This window comes from Notolepis coatsorum (assembly GCF_963971535.1).
Source record: "Notolepis coatsorum genome assembly, chromosome: 6".
NCBI classification, from domain to species: domain Eukaryota; kingdom Metazoa; phylum Chordata; class Actinopteri; order Aulopiformes; family Paralepididae; genus Notolepis; species Notolepis coatsorum.
In genome coordinates, this window is record NC_140170.1 from 56,230,919 (window position 1) to 56,248,418 (window position 17,500).

Here is a 17,500-nt window from a genome sequence, read left to right on the forward strand (position 1 = left end):
CCTGCACTTCACCTTAATATGCACATACACTTATACGCAAGACACTTTCTGTAAACATTGACTACCGTAATTCCTCTAATAGTAACCCTGGCTTGTATTTGTTTCAACTGTAGCGGATACCAGGCTTGTATTAGGAGGAGGCATGTATAAGAGAGAGGCCTATATTTCAAATTTTCAAACGGATCATAATGAATAAATCAACAATTTGTGTCAGTTTGAACCCAGTAAAATGTACTGGGTTCATTTATTGAAACCAAGTACTGTATGAAATACGGTAGTAAACAGTGCAATTACAGGTGGTCAAAAAAAGTTAAATAAAGTAAAATAGTGCAATCACAATACTGGTATAATAATAATAATAATAATAATAATAATAATAATAATAATAATAATAATAATAATAATAATAATAATAATAATAATAATAATAATAATAATAATAATAATAATAATAATAATAATAATAATAATAATAATAATAATAATAATAATAATAATAATAATAATAATAATAATAATAACTTTGTTTTATACAATTCTGAGGTAGGCTTACTCTCTTGGTAAACATTAAAACCATACCATTATATGGTATTTACTGCACAGCCAGGCCAGCATATAACAACAATAACAAAATATACCCGACTTGTATTAGGAGGCCGGCTTATAATTGCTTAGCTCAACAGCGCACCCGGTCATTAATAGAGACCCGGTTTTTAATTGAATACCGGTTACTATTAGAGGAATTACGGTATGTTAAGCTAAGAAGGCTGCTAAGAAGCATAATTATTTATTATTATTATTATTATTATTATTATTATTATTATTATTATTATTATATTTCATTGGGTTTTTAGCCCTAGTTGCACTTTTGTTGCAACCCCAGTTATCCCATTAGTTCCCCCAAACTTAGGTATGTTATGTTAAGCTAAGGCTCTGGCTGTGAGTGGAAACCCACCTGAGATAATGTGGTAGTATTGACGTTGAATTTCATAATTAATAGGTGTGAATAAATTAGACCCATAATGTATTAGACCCACCCTGTTGTGCCCCCCCCCTGAAGAGGTGCGGTGAGTTCTCTGGACCTTGCTGTGTGTTGGGGACGTGCAGGGAAAAGAGCTGGGGGTTGCTGCGTTTGAAGTTGCAGACAGGGGCTTGTTGTCTGGAATGGAGGACAGAGGGACAGGATGAAGGCTGGTTGTGTACGCCACTTGTTGGGACCCACGGTGAATATGGCCTTTTGCATACAGGGAGGGGGGAGCGGTGACTTAGGTTAGGATGTCCGGAGGTATAGGGATCGCGCTTGTTGTGCAGTGAACATGCAAACGTGGGCTTTTTATGTTTGTGTGTTTGTTCAGACACAAGAAGCCGTTCCCGGCCTATGCAGGCCACGGGGGTTGAGTCTCGTATGGAATATACTTCATGAACTATACGAGGGGGGTTGTACCAAGATGAGGCCTCATGTAATATGAAGAACGTATTGGGGGCACAAACTATCTGGTTATGGGAAATGGTCAAAAGCGTCGGATGGCGACAGATGAAAGGTTTTTCTGGCCAGGAAGCTCGGTAATCTGGTGGCGTGCGACAGGGGCGCGTCCTGAGCAATATGAGATCCCTAAAACGTATTCTCAGGAAAAGGAGCGCTATGATGATTGGGAATTTGCTTGTTCTGAATGGGGAGAGAGCCGTGTGTACTGTATAGATGGGCTCTGTTGCTATTTAGAACATGTAAATCGGCTTGGTATAAGATGATTTAGGACCTGCGTAATCGGGGAACGTGGTTTGTGCGGTTACAGGATTATCACGTAATAATTGATATAAGCGGGGCTGGCGTGTTCAAGAGGCTCAATAATAGTGGTTTGCTGACTGAGCGTGATAGACAGGACGTGTCTGCGGGAAACTATCGGCCGAATTAAATGAAGATGTATGTTCGACTTTAGGGCGTAATATCGAACGGATCCGGAGATCCTTTTTGATCTTGAACATAACCAGCGTGTTGATTAATTGCGTGCGCTGTGATACAAGGCGGACGATGTGCTTAAAAACATTTGGTTAAGATGACTGATAAAGTACTTAGTGGGAATTCGATTACAAAGCTATGGTAAGCTTAAACATTCAGTAATGATTGAATGTGGGAACAATGGCTATGATTAGGTATGATTGATGGTACGTAGGAGCTTATTGTTGTATTGTTATGATATTTTAATGACCAACGAACATGGGTCTGGGGCGAGTCATATTGGTGATTGGGGCTAGCTAGCTTAGCTCTGTGGAAAAGTCTGCGGTGAAACTGGGGACGTTACGATGGCGTTATGAGAGAATTGATTAAACACTGTGGCGGCGATTGCAGGTAGGAAGCGAATCGAGGCGTAGGTTGGAGAGATTGTGGCCGTTTTGAGGGTTATTATTGATGCGGTAACAATTGTGTATGATATTAAGAAGTCGCTGCTTGATGACGTCATGGTGTTGAATGGAGAGTGTGTAACGTTCACGGTACTACGGAGCCAGGCGGAGAGAAGGGTAGGAGAGATTATTCGTGTTGGACTATGTGTGCGGCGTTGGATGGTGTGAATGTTTTAAAAATTATTTTCTTTTGAAGTAGTTTGTTATTTTAAGCATGTGTGAATTGTTTATGGTTGGATTGGTACTGAGCGGAGTATATGAATGTACGGATGTCGGACGTGGCATAACTTGGGGCTTCCGGGGACGCATGGAACCTCGCGCTGGGGCTGGCTAGGCTAGTTAGCTTGCGTGCCGTTGTTTTGTGGAGTTGGCGAGCGACATATGTTACGTTTCGAGTTTTGAGAATGATGTTTGGGAAGAGTTAAAGAACGCGGTGGATGTCGTGACAGTGTGTTGTGTTGGAACAAAGCGTTATGATATTAATTGTGCTTTGCCGTAATACATCGTCCGGTGTGCACCGTTGGCTACTGCGCATGCGCGGTACAACGTGGATTGGGTCTAATGCATTCGTGGTAATTCGCTCAGGGGACAGGTATAACGGGTAAGGGTATACTCTGCATTATGTAAAATGGTTGTGTTTGTATATTGTGCATTCTAGTGAATATTCTGCATTTTGTAAAGTGGTTGTGTTTGTGTATTGTGCATTGTGCATTCTGTGGGTTGTAGACTATGTTCTGGGAGTGGGTTTGGTGGTAATACTACAAATTGTGTGGGTGTAGCATGTGATGAGACAGGCGGTTAAAGTAGGATTGGATGATTTAAAATACATGCCCTTAACTTACACTGGGATTCATGAACCAGATACACATTGTACTTGAAATAAATGGGCAATAAATATGTTGCACAGGGGGAGTCTTGTCCAAGGGGAGAGGCATATCGCTTGCGGCTTGCGTCATATTTTGATTAATACATCTACATTATAATCACATGTCACCTGTATACAGGGCTAAGCGTTCCCAGGATATTCTGTTTACAGGTATGAGACTTAGCATGAATGGAACTTAACTAATGATAATGTTTGATTTCTGAGATGTAACATTGTTAGTGGTTGGTTTACATACGCACGTTTGACACAGGAATATTTTTATCCAAGGGGGGAGGAGTAGTTGATTGATTAAAAATAGTACAGCTAAATACATACAAAAGTAAGGTACAGTAGAATCATTTAGGCTTGGTGCACATTTAGGACTAACCACTATAATGTTATGCTGAAATGAAACATGCTTACATGTATAATAATTAGAGTTGATGGAGATTTCCAGTTTTTTTAATTTGTGTAACGTGTACAATTGTAAGCTTGGAATAATGATGATTGTGTTTTATGTAGCTTGAATTAAGATACTTGTATAGAATGCATTGATGTTAAAATGTCAGATATTGATACTTGTTATAGCTTAATACATTGATGTTAAATTTTTTAAACTTGCTGGCATGTTATTTGGCTGCATTGCTATGTTGAAATACGGTCAATTATTATAGCTTTAATACCATTTAGAATTACATAGGGTTATTGATTGCGAGTCCGGGGGTCACAATAGGATAACTTAGTGGCGGGGGACCTGTTTGAGTGCTGTAACTTTAATGATATGATTGTGTTTACAGTAGTTGAGATAATACTAGGTGAAATTGCAAATATTTGAAATTATTATAGATGATTTGTGTGGAATGATTAACCCTTTGTTGATTACAGGAAAGAATGGGGCTTTGTAGGCCCGGGGGCCAACAAGGCCGCAGGGGGCCTGCATATAGACAAGGGGCGTGTGAGGAGCTTGCACCAGGTGCCAAAAGGGACAAAAGTAGAGAAGGGTTATATTGCCCAGGGGGGTAGGAATCCTTTTGAAACAGGTTACAAGGCCCGAGGGGGGTCGAGATGTACAGCTGTTACAATGACTGTTGTTTTATACGACAGGAAGACGGAGCGGAGCTAATCAGAGAGATGCAGGGGAAGTAGAGGTCAGAGGTGAAGATTGCAGAAAGTGAGATAACAGTTGACAGTTGTTTTTTACAACAAGGGACATGGAAGGTGTGACAGGAAGCGTGCTAATACAGAACACAGCTGGGTGAGTGAGTGAGACAATCAGGGAGGTAGTCGTTCAATGGGGTTATGACTTTTGGAGGGCTAGCTTTTTGGTTAGGGGGAATAGCGGTAGACTCTCAAGGTACTAGGAATGCTTTGAGGTTCTGTCGTTGAGGGAGAGTTCCTAGACTCTTTCTGGCAGTAGGTAGGAGTGTAGAAATTAAGTGTGGATTGTATTAGCCGGAGATGAGTGTAGCCTGAGGTTGAGAGCAGAAAAATTGAGAGCAGAAAAGTTGAGAGCAGAAGAACTAACATTGTTTGTCGGTCTGTGGTTGATTAACGAGTTGTATGAGAGAGAGTTTGAAAGTATTTGTTTAGGTTCAAATGATAAGTGTAACTGTGAATGAATTGAGTGGCGTGTGAGTGCGGGTCAGGATGTGTTAATTTCAGGGGGTGATTGAAACTGTGATGTGAGCGAGGGACACATAGGAAGACAGGTTAGAATTAGAGACACATAGTAATTTGCAGAGCGATAAGAGTTAAGAGTTAAAGTGATTTTATTTTGTTTTATTGCTTTCATTTGGTATTGTTTCTTTTAGAAGGGGTAGTCACTCAGTACATATGTTTATTTTAATTTTTGAGTGTGTGGCCTGAATGGGTTTGAATGGGACCTGTCGGGGTGCCTGTGCTGGCTTGAGAGGTGTCAAAATCACAGTGACAGGTGTGATGAGGTTTGGATGTAAGATTTTTGGGATTCTTTTCTTTTCTTTCTAAATAACCATTGAGGTGGTCTAAGTTTGGAGCTTGTTGATTTAATTGATTTGCTATTTTTGGGTATGAATGGTAATTTACTTTCACATGTGAGGTCTGTTGGAATGTTTTTTTTTATTATTTGCCTTTTGTTTCTTATTTTTCATCTGTTATGGTCTGGGTGAGTGGAGAAAGCTGGAGGCTGGAGGAAGTGGCGTCAAAACGTCAACAGAGTGTCGACAAGAGCTAAGTGGCCCCGTCGCGTTTGCATATGATTACTCATTTGGTTTCTCTTGAAAATATTTGACATGTTATGTGAAAAGAAATTTGTTTTGTGTATTCCCTCGCAGATTTCAGTGGAGGGGGGAAGACGGACCATCACAGGTAGAGGAATCATGGAGGAGGTGTAGGAATACATTTCATTAGATTACGACACAATGGTGTGAACCCGTTCAGTCATTTCCTGTGGGAGATTGTTGGATTGTGGAAAGAGGTCGCTTGTGGACGCTGGCCCCTCCTTCAACATAGCCCCGAGAGCAGCGGCCAAAGGTTTGGGAAAAGCCGCCAGACTGGCAGAGTCGTCTGTAGATCCAAGGACATACAGTCAGGGGTCAGAATGTGATGAGATCACAGGCCTACAAACGGGGTGAAGGGGAGGCGAAAACGGTCAGAGACTGTGCAAGAAGTTGAGCAAGGGCCTCTGTGGAATGTGGTGGCTGATTAGTATGTTGAACGGGAGGTGACTGAACGGTAACAACTGGTATAGATTATGAGACAACGCAGGGGTACTAGACGCATTCACATAGGTAGAATATTAGGCGTAGATTATGGCCAAAGTGAGGTGGTGAAAAAAAAATGTCCTTGAGTGGTGCTCCGCCTTCCCTGCCCGGCTGAAGCGGCGACGAGGTGGTAGGTATTATGACCATGATATGTTCATAAAGGGGGGAGGATAGGTGAGAAGACCAACTGATTTGATTATGCAAATGTGATTGTGCTGTCTTGGAAAAGGAATTAACAAGAGAAAAAAGCAAAATGTATGTAAAAATGAATAAAAATTTTGTATCTCCCCCAGATCTTATGAAAGAATGTGGAATCAAAAGTGCTGTAACTTAAGAAAAATGGGTTTTTAAAAATTGTGTTTTATTTAAAGGTATAATGATTAGATTAAAATTGTTTTATTGTATTCAACAAACCCAAAAATTGTTGTTTAAAAAGTAGGCCTTTGGCTAATGAGCCTCAAGAAGGAAAAAACTCATTGATGATATGTACCAAAGAAAAATGGAAAAAGAAAAAATGGAGAAATTGGGGAAAAAAATGGTTTTTAATTTTGAAAAAATGTTTTTTATTATTAAAATGTATGGTTAGTATGTATAGAAAATCAAGTCAATATATCGTATGTGACGATAAGAATCGTCAAAGTGGGGAATGTGGTAGTATTGACGTTGAATTTCATAATTAATAGGTGTGAATAAATTAGACCCATAATATAAAGCCAGATGTATCTTTCAATAGCAGAGAGAGACTCAGTGGCTAAAACAGTCTCAACTGTCAGTTGAGACAGCTGCAGCAGATAAACAGCAAGAGCCATTCTTAACCCCCACTCAAACAATGACTAAATTAGAGAGGAGAACAAACACCTTTTCGAACTGACTGTATGTAAATGCTGATCAAAGACAGCTGGGCTTGACCACAGGGCAGGCCAGTTTAGACATGCTGAAGAAATGATTAGTCATGGACACTAAGTCACAAACAAAGTTATCTATTAATCAACTGTTTAGTATCAAAAGAGTAAACCATAATATTAGAAATGGGTAAATTCATATATACTGGAGATACAGTTGGTAAAAGGTTTGAAGGGTGATTACACTCTTGTTATAGAATTCTGGTTAGTACTGTATGGTAATATGGCCCAAAGAAGGGGGCTATTCACACCACCCCACCAGATGACATCACACCAGCCCCCACCCGTGGGACAAGACCCACACAGGGAATCGAGGAGGGGGGGGCAACCAGGGGGAAGGGCGGACCGCCCTTCCAGAAGCACCAGCCGGATTGGAGGACCATATTAGTAAAATGTGCTATTATTGGCTAGAAATGATAAGATATAAGGGGCGACAAAATGTTAGACTGGAGCCCAGATCCCAACCCGAGATCTGCATGCTCCCCGCGCCCCACCCAGAGACTACTGTGAGCTGATTGCATTTTACGTGAGTAAATCATGGGAAACACCAATGGTTGTTTATAGATTAGAGTAATGTACAGATCCCTGATCTGTAAACCAGATTTACTCATGTATAATGTGTACAGTATTGTCAATGTATGTTCAAATTATGTTACCAAGTGACTGTTTCTGTACATATTGGGGTTTGAGAATGCAAACCTGATTGTGATTTCTGTACACGACAGCCCTGTTAATGTTTTCTGATAATCTTTTGTCTTATTCACCTTGGCCTCTGGCTCAAATAAATGTTGAATTGGACTATAGTTCATGGTTTGTCTGGCTACACGTTTAATTCTTCATCTGCTTTAAGTCAGATGAAGAGACCAACAATTCTATCAATATGATCCCTTTCTCCTCCTTCCAGATAAGCAATCTCATTGTACTGTACTACAATAACCTTAGATTATTGTAGGATTCTGTAGGAATTTACTACAATAACTATGGGGGAATTCACATGTATTACATTACCTGACCTCTGTAAGATTGTCTCTGAGTGTAATTCCGCCACCTCCTGCCTTGATCCTATACCAACAGCATTTCTCAAGCGGTGTTCGATAGTGTCTCAAATCATGTCCTTGAAATCATAAATATGTCGCTTCAAACAGGCACTTTTCCAGATGCATTTAAAACGGCTGTAGTAAAACCACTACTAAAGAAAACAAACTTAGATGTAAAAGAACTAAAAAGCTATAGGCCAATATCGAACCTTCCATTTATCAGCAAGATATTAGAAAATATAGTCTCAGTACAAATAAACTCCTTTCTCAAAGATAATAACATCATGGAGGAATTACAATCAGGTTTCAGAACAAATCACAGCACTGAAACTGCCCTTACTAAAATAGTTAGCGACCTCAGGCTAAACTCCGATGCTGGCAAAGTCTCAATTCTTGTCCTATTGGACCTTAGTGCAGCGTTCGATACGATTGACCATAATATCCTGATCAGTCGTCTTGAAAGACTGGTTGGCTTTTCCGATCATGTACTAAATTGGCTCATAACATACATTAAGGGGAGAAGGTTCTATGTTAAGCTTGGAGACAATGTATCCGAGAAACATGACAGCAGCTTTGGAGTTGCACAAGGAAGCTGCCTTGGTCCATTACTCTTCTCACTATATATGCTGCCCCTCGGGGACATCATTCGAGACCACAATGTATGCTTCCATAGTTATGCTGATGATACACAACTATATATCTCCGCAGAACCAAATAACACTACAGCCATACAGTCCATTACAAACTGTCTGTTAGCAATAAACAAGTGGATGAACAATAACTTCCTAAAATTAAACGAAAGCAAGACCGAAATCTTATTGATCGGCCCAAAAGCGAAAAGGGAAGTGCTGTGTGAAAACCTGGGGAGTCTGTCATCCTATGTAAAGACTGAGGTTACAAGCCTAGGTGTCATCTTGGACTCAGACCTGACCTTTAAGTCTCATATTAATAAGGCCATGAAAACGTGGTGGAGGTAAACGGTACCCTATCCCCCCCCTCACAGTGAGCTGTGGTGTTCCACAAGGAAGCATACTAGGACCGCTACTGTTCCTAATTTATGCAAATTACATGTCGTCAGCTTGTGACTGCAACTTGTTCCTGTTTGCGGACGACTCAGCCCTGCTGGTCTCTGACAAGAACAAGTTACAGGTTGAAAAAACCCTCAGCTCGGAACTAGGCAGAATCTGCATATGGCTCGCTGATAACAAACTATCATTACACATGGGCAAAACAGAGTCCATTCTCTTCGGTTCAAATAACAAACTCAGCAAGACCGACGGCTTCTCAGTTACAGTGGGTGACAATATTGTCACAAGGAAAGATGAAATTACCTACCTGGGTTCCATCCTAGAGGCTAATCTCTCCTGTGACAAAATGGCATCCAATGTAATAAAAAAAGTCAACCAACGAACTCGATTCTTGTACCGGATCTCCTCTCTGGTAAACAAGAATACCCTGAAGACTCTGGCAGGAGCACTCATTCAGGGGTACTACGACTATGCTTGCACCTCATGGTACCAAAGCACCTCAAAGGCGCTAAAAACAAAATTACAAACATCTCAAAACAAACTGGTCAGACTACTGCTTGACCTTACTCCTAGAACCCACCTCACCCCTGCCCACTTTGACAACCTAGGATGGCTTAGAGTAGACGACAGAGTACAGCAACTTGCAATGGGCCTGGTCTACAAGATACACTACACGACCAAGGTACCCATGTACATGTCAAAATACTTCCCAAAGGTCAGTGAATACCACGATCACAACACCAGAGGGAGCTCCACAAATCATGTTAAACCCAGATTCGGCTCAAATAAGGGACTAAACACGTTTCGCAATTATGCCACATCAATGTGGAACGCCCTACCCAAAGCTGTAAAGGAATGTGGATCACTACCCACTTTCAAAACCTCTCTCAAGGGACACCTACGGGAGACTGCAATTCAAAACTGGCCCCTGTAAATATCCTAACCCAACCCCCTCCAATGTACAGTCATTTACCTAGTATGGTTTTGTCAATAGTCCAATGTACAATTTTGCTTGTTTGTACAGTGTCTCCCCCCCCCCCCCCTCAATGTACAGTTTTGCTTGTTTATACAGTGTTTCTCCCCCCCCCCCAACCACCTCCAATGTAAATTACCCAGTATGGTTGTCAATATCCCAATGTACCCAACCCCCCCCACCCAACCTCCTCCAATGTACAGTTTCTACGTCAAATGTATATACTCCCTTTTCCTGACTCCTTCTGTATCACAAACAGTACTGTATTTGCAAATCTGGTATGTCATAAATGTATAGATGTAGCAGTACTGACTATCTGTATGTCAAGTATGTCATATATGTCCTGATGAATTGAAAATGGGGGACCCTGATGTAAACAAGACGAAAGTCTTTCTCTGGTCTGCATCCCCTTAACAATTGTGTGTATTGAGCTGTACTGTATTGTACCCATTCTGCAATCTGTTAATAAAGTTTTCAATCAATCAATCAATCAAAACGTCATTCTTCCACCTAAGAAACATAGCGAAAGTAAGACCTTTCGTAAATAAAAAGGATGCAGAGACACTAATTCATGCTTTTGTCTCAAGCCGGCTTGACTATTGTAATGCACTGTTCACTGGTCTTCCCAAAGCAACCATTGGGAAGCTTCAGCTTATCCAAAACTCTGCAGCTCGATTACTAACTCATACAAAGAGAAGAGAACATATCACTCCAGTCCTAGCCACTCTGCACTGGCTTCCAATAACTCATAGAATTGATTTTAAGGTCCTTTTCCTGACATATAAAGCTCTTAATGAGCAAGGCCCAAAATACATAGCAAATTCCCTAGTTAGTTATCTGCCCTCAAGAACGCTACGGTCATCCACTACAGGTTTACTAGACACACCCAGAAACCAAAAGAGGATAGGAAGTATGGCATTTGCCAACTATGCCCCAAAACTATGGAACACACTACCAACACACATCAGAAACGCCAGCTCCATACACATTTTTAAAGGAAAATTAAAAACGTACCTATACAGTCTAGCTTACAAATAGTGTACCATGCCTTAGGGAAAGCGAGTATCTTATTGAAATGTTTTTATTATTATGTTTATATTTTTTATGTATTGATCTTTTACTGAAATGTTATTTTACTGTACTTTGCCTATTGCCATACTTTTATTACTGTTGTCTTATTAATGTGATGCTTTATTTTTAGTACCCGGAGCTGCTAACTGACTAACGTTATGAGAGCTAACGTTGCTACCTGCTGTACCCGGAGCTGCTGGCTAGCTGACGTTCTGAGAGCCAACGTTGCTACGTACTGTACAAGTGCATTGGTTTAGTGCACTTCCTACTTCCGGTTGCTGCTAAACGAGTACAAGTGCATTGGTTTAGTGCACGTTATGAGAGCTAACGTTGCTACCTACTAGATATTGGTTTAGCATTGGTTTAGTGCACGTTATGAGAGCTAACGTTGCTACCTACTAGTTATTGGTTTAGTGCATTTCCTACTTCCTAACTGGCTAACGTTATGAGACATAACACAAAGACGCTATGGCTTGGAAAAGCCTGATGGATCCATAGGGCTTGGATAAGCCCTATGGACCCAACTCTTTAGATGAGGGAACGGGTACATACGCACACAATACGCGACCACTGATGGATCGATGAGGCTTGGATAAGCCTTATGGACCCAACTCTTTAGATGAGGAAACGGGTACATACGCACACAATACGCGACCACTAATAAAAACGTAACTACACTAACGTTATGAGAGCTAACATTGCTACCTACTGTACAAGTGCATTGGTTTAGTGCATTTCCTATTTCCGGTTGCTACTGAACGGACATGTTTGTGCGGACCTGTTCTCCCAAACTGGTCAGCAAATTACTGTTTTCATTTTTACGTTATTATTATTTTTTTAAACATTGATCTTAACTGATCACTGTGACTTTATTGCTTTTATCGTTATATATGCCCCCTTTCACTACCACACTACAGAAGGTTAACCTTTCACTACCACACTACAGAAGGTTAATCCTTTCACTACCACACTACAGACGGTTAACCTTTCACTAGCACACTACAGAAGGTTAACCCTTTCACTACCACACTACAGACGGTTAACCTTTCACTACCACACTACAGAAGGTTAACCTTTCACTACCACACAACAGAAGGTTAACCCTTTCACTACCACACTACATACGGTTAACCCTTTCACTACCACACTACAGAAGGTTAACCCTTTCACTACCACACTACAGACGGTTAACCTTTCACTACCACACTAAAGAAGGTTAACCCTTTCACTACCACACTACAGAAGGTTAACCTTTCACTACCACACTACATACGGTTAACCCTTTCACTACCACACTACAGACCGTGTGATAGTGAAGTAGTGTGGTAGTGAAAGGCTTAACCCTTTGTCTTTGTCGTGTGGCGGTGAAAGGGTTAACCATTTGGTAGTGTGGTAATGAAAGGGTTAACACATTGAACACTGGAGGACACATTGTGTTATTTCCAACACAACATGAATCAGTGATGCTTTGACACAACATGTGTTGCTTTTAATAACAATTGTGTTGAAAAACCACAAAAGATATAATGCATGCACATGTGTACACGTGTATGTGTTAGAGAGAGACACATCTTACATCAACACTCATGACTCCTGCACTAAAGCTTCACAGTAATTCCATGGCACATACAGTGTATGAACATATTCATATTCATGTTAATTGTGGCAGTGGGTGAACGCCATGTCAAGTTATTAAACAATATTTCAAAATAAAAGCCCCACTGACAACTACAATTTTACTGGCAATGATATATACCATTATAAATGGGAAATAGGTCAATTTACAAACAGAAAGTGTAAAGTGGCACAGAATGTTTATAAATGTAGACATTCCACTCTGCTATGTTTGGATATCAAGGGCTTTTAGCTAATTGGTTAGATAATAATAATAATAATAATAATAATAATAATAATAATAATAATAATAATAATAATAATAATAATAATAATAATAATAATAATAATAATAATAATAATAATAATAATAATAATAATAATAATAATAATAATAATAATAATAATAATAATAATAATAATAATAATAATAATAATAATAATAATAATAATAATAATAATAATAATAATAATAATAATAATAATAATAATAATAATAATAATAATAATAATAATAATAATAATAATAATAATAATAATAATAATAATAATAATAATACTAATAATAATAATAATAATAATAATAATAATAATAATAATAATACTAATACACTTTATTTGTATAGCACTTTTCATACAGATGTTGCAGTTCAAAGTGCTTCACTTCACAACTAGATCTGCATTCGCTGAGCTAATGATGCTAATGATGGAGCATCACCGTCGGTTGTGTGATAGTAAAGGGCTAACCTTCTGTATTGTCACAGTGAAAGGGTTAACCGGCTGTCGTGTGGCAGTGAAAGGGTTAAAATTACAGTGCATAGGTGGCGGTGAGATAACATTAGCATAGAACCGACACATGAATTTGATAGGAAGTGTCTCCAAGTAGGCAGGGTAAGGTAGACCCTTTGACAAGTGCAGGTCCAGAGACGAGGACCACGGTGTGGTCAGTACAGTATGTCCCCCGAGCGGCCCGCATTCTCAATCCACCTCCTGTGACCATACCTCGAATTCCAGCCTTGGAGGAGTAATTCATATGAGAATAGCGCCACCATGAGGTCAGGTGACTCATGTTTGGTGGAAATCAGATCAGGTCAGGGGGGCAACAGTGGCTCAGGAGATAGAGCAGTCGCCAGGCAAGCCGGAGGTTCCCGGTTCCTGGTTCGATTCCCGCTCCTCCCGGGCAGCGTGTCGATGTGTCCTTGAGCAAGACACTTAACCCCTAATTGCTCCCGATGAGCAGGTCGGCACCTTGCATGGTCGCCTCCGCTATCTGTGAGTGAATGTGTGAGTGAATGGGTAAAATGTGAGGAACAAATTGCAAAGCGCTTTAGATAAAAGATATAAAAAAGCAGCCATTTACCATGAGATACACCAATTTGAGTATTGGACATTTGACCTGAGGGTGGCGCTAGAGAGGAAGGTTCATGGGGTCATTCAAATCAATCTTCTTCCTCCAGGCGTCTTCCTTCTTCCTCTAGGAAGGCAATTAATTTAATGTGATAAGAAATAATTACATGTTGAGGATTTCAGATTAATTGCCAGAATTAACATGTGTCTGTGTGTTAGTGATAAACATATATCTCTCTTAAAGTATGACATTTAAACAGCTAACAGATTCATGAGCCAGTCTAAACCCTATGATACATGGTATTTAAATCTTCGAATGCTCTAAATTAAATACTTATAATTATTGGAGTGGGTACTTTATAATGATGACTGTGAAGACCATAAACTCATCAACAGACTGCAGATATGTCAGTCCAAGAAATTAAATATTTGGATTGTGAGCCTCTATCAAACTACAGTAGCTACTGTGTCTGCTAAGAACAGGCTGCTATTTGTGTCACACAGTAAAACTTAACATAGCAGTTGATAACACTCATGACTCCCGTACTGAGTCTCTGTCTAAAATACTCCCACACTTTAGATGATTGTGGGCACGGTTTTTAGTTGCAGCTGCTCCAGAACGTGCTTACTGTGTACATGTGTTGAGTTTATTGAGTTTATTAGGACAACAACTAGTGTTCCTGGGGTCCACACAAAACATAAAACATTACATTCGAAAAGACTTTTACAGAACAGTAAATAAAAAAATAAAAAACAGATTTCTGAAGTCCATTTTCCTTCAAGCATTGACTTTCATATCTTCCATCATATACCACTTATTTTCTGATTTTCATTTCATTGGAAAGAAAATAATGATAATAATAATAATGATAATAAAATAAGAATAAAGTATGTGTTGACACACATAAAAATGATATTATGCCACGCGGTAAAACATAGTTGATATTACACTCATGACTTCTATACTTCTAAGCTTCCCAGTTATTCCATATACCTGTCGTTCAGGACAGTGGTCAGTATCTATAATATACCTGTCGTTCAGGACAGTGGTCAGTATCTATAATATACCTGTCGTTCAGGACAGTGGTCAGTATCTATAATATACCTGTCGTTCAGGACAGTGGTCAGGGTGGATCTATAATATACCTGTCGTTCAGGACAGTGGTCAGTATCTATAATATACCTGTCGTTCAGGACAGTGGTCAGGGTGGATCTATAATATACCTGTCGTTCAGGACAGTGCTCAGTATCTATAATATACCTGTCGTTCAGGACAGTGGTCAGGGTGGATCTATAATATACCTGTCGTTCAGGACAGTGGTCAGGGTGGATCTATAATATACCTGTCGTTCAGGACAGTGGTCAGGGTGGATCTATAATATACCTGTCGTTCAGGACAGTGGTCAGGGTGGATCTATAATATACCTGTCGTTCAGGACAGTGGTCAGGGTGGATCTATAATATACCTGTCGTTCAGGACAGTGGTCAGTATCTATAATATACCTGTCGTTCAGGACAGTGGTCAGGGTGGATCTATAATATACCTGTCGTTCAGGACAGTGGTCAGGGTGGATCTATAATATACCTGTCGTTCAGGACAGTGGTCAGTATCTATAATATACCTGTCGTTCAGGACAGTGGTCAGGGTGGATCTATAATATACCTGTCGTTCAGGACAGTGGTCAGGGTGAATCTATAATATACCTGTCGTTCAGGACAGTGGTCAGGGTGGATCTATAATATACCTGTCGTTCAGGACAGTGGTCAGTATCTATAATATACCTGTCGTTCAGGACAGTGGTCAGGGTGGATCTATAATATACCTGTTCAGGACAGTGGTCAGGGTGGATCTATAATATACCTGTCGTTCAGGACAGTGGTCAGGGTGGATCTATAATATACCTGTCGTTCAGGACAGTGGTCAGGGTGGATCTATAATATACCTGTCGTTCAGGACAGTGGTCAGGGTGGATCTATAATATACCTGTCGTTCAGGACAGTGGTCAGGGTGGATCTATAATATACCTGTCGTTCAGGACAGTGGTTAGGGTGGATCTATAATATACCTGTCGTTCAGGACAGTGGTCAGTATCTATAATATACCTGTCGTTCAGGACAGTGGTCAGTATCTATAATATACCTGTCGTTCAGGACAGTGGTCAGGGTGGATCTATAATATACCTGTCGTTCAGGACAGTGGTCAGGGTGGATCTATAATATACCTGTCGTTCAGGACAGTGGTTAGGGTGGATCTATAATATACCTGTCGTTCAGGACAGTGGTCAGGGTGAATCTATAATATACCTGTCGTTCAGGACAGTGGTCAGTATCTATAATATACCTGTCGTTCAGGACAGTGGTCAGGGTGGATCTATAATATACCTGTCGTTCAGGACAGTGGTCAGTATCTATAATATACCTGTCGTTCAGGACAGTGGTCAGGGTGGATCTATAATATACCTGTCGTTCAGGACAGTGGTCAGGGTGGATCTATAATATACCTGTCGTTCAGGACAGTGGTCAGGGTGGATCTATAATATACCTGTCGTTCAGGACAGTGGTCAGGGTGGATCTATAATATACCTGTCGTTCAGGGACAGTGGTCAGGGTGGATCTATAATATACCTGTCGTTCAGGACAGTGGTCAGGGTGGATCTATAATATACCTGTCGTTCAGGACAGTGGTCAGGGTGGATCTATAATATACCTGTTCAGGACAGTGGTCAGGGTGGATCTATAATATACCTGTCGTTCGGGGCAGCGGACTGATTTTTCAGGACTCGTGACTCGACTTGGACTTGAGCACTGATGACTCAGACTTGGACTTGGACTCGAGCATTGGCTGCATTCGACTCGGAAGGTGCAGACGAGGACTCTGACTTGTTAATTGTTAAATACAGTTATTTATTTATTATTTTGTAATAGGCCCTAATCATTTGGCATAATACATTGATGGCTAGTGCATTTGTTTGGCTATTGGGTCACAAAGTAAATAAACTCCCTTTGAAATGGTGATATTTATGTTTAATGTAGACCTTTTTTTATTTGTATGTCAGCAATATGTCGCAATATACAAGCAGAAATAAAAATACAAGAAATATACAATATACCTTTACGCTCGAAACACAAGAATTGCATTACCTGCAATGCCCCCTGCAAAATGTACTACCTGCAAAATGTATTTGACAAATAAAGAAGTTGAACTGAGAGTAAGTGATGACATTGGAGGCCAACAATGGTCTTGAGCCAGATTCAAAACCACAATGTGACGACATATGTAGATGTGTGATTTAGCCCACTGACTCACCAGGAGTCCCTCCAAGGTGTGTTTTCAGTTATAAATGGCAATTGTCAGGAGATGTATTTTGAAAAGTCTGCCCAATAAAAATACACAGTATTGTCTCCCTATCTTGCAAACGACATGTAATGTACAACAATTGACCTATCTCAAACCTTGCCCTCTTTTTGTTATCGTCCAATCACAACTGTGCGTCCCTCAACAAAGTTTGTCAGAAGGAAGCA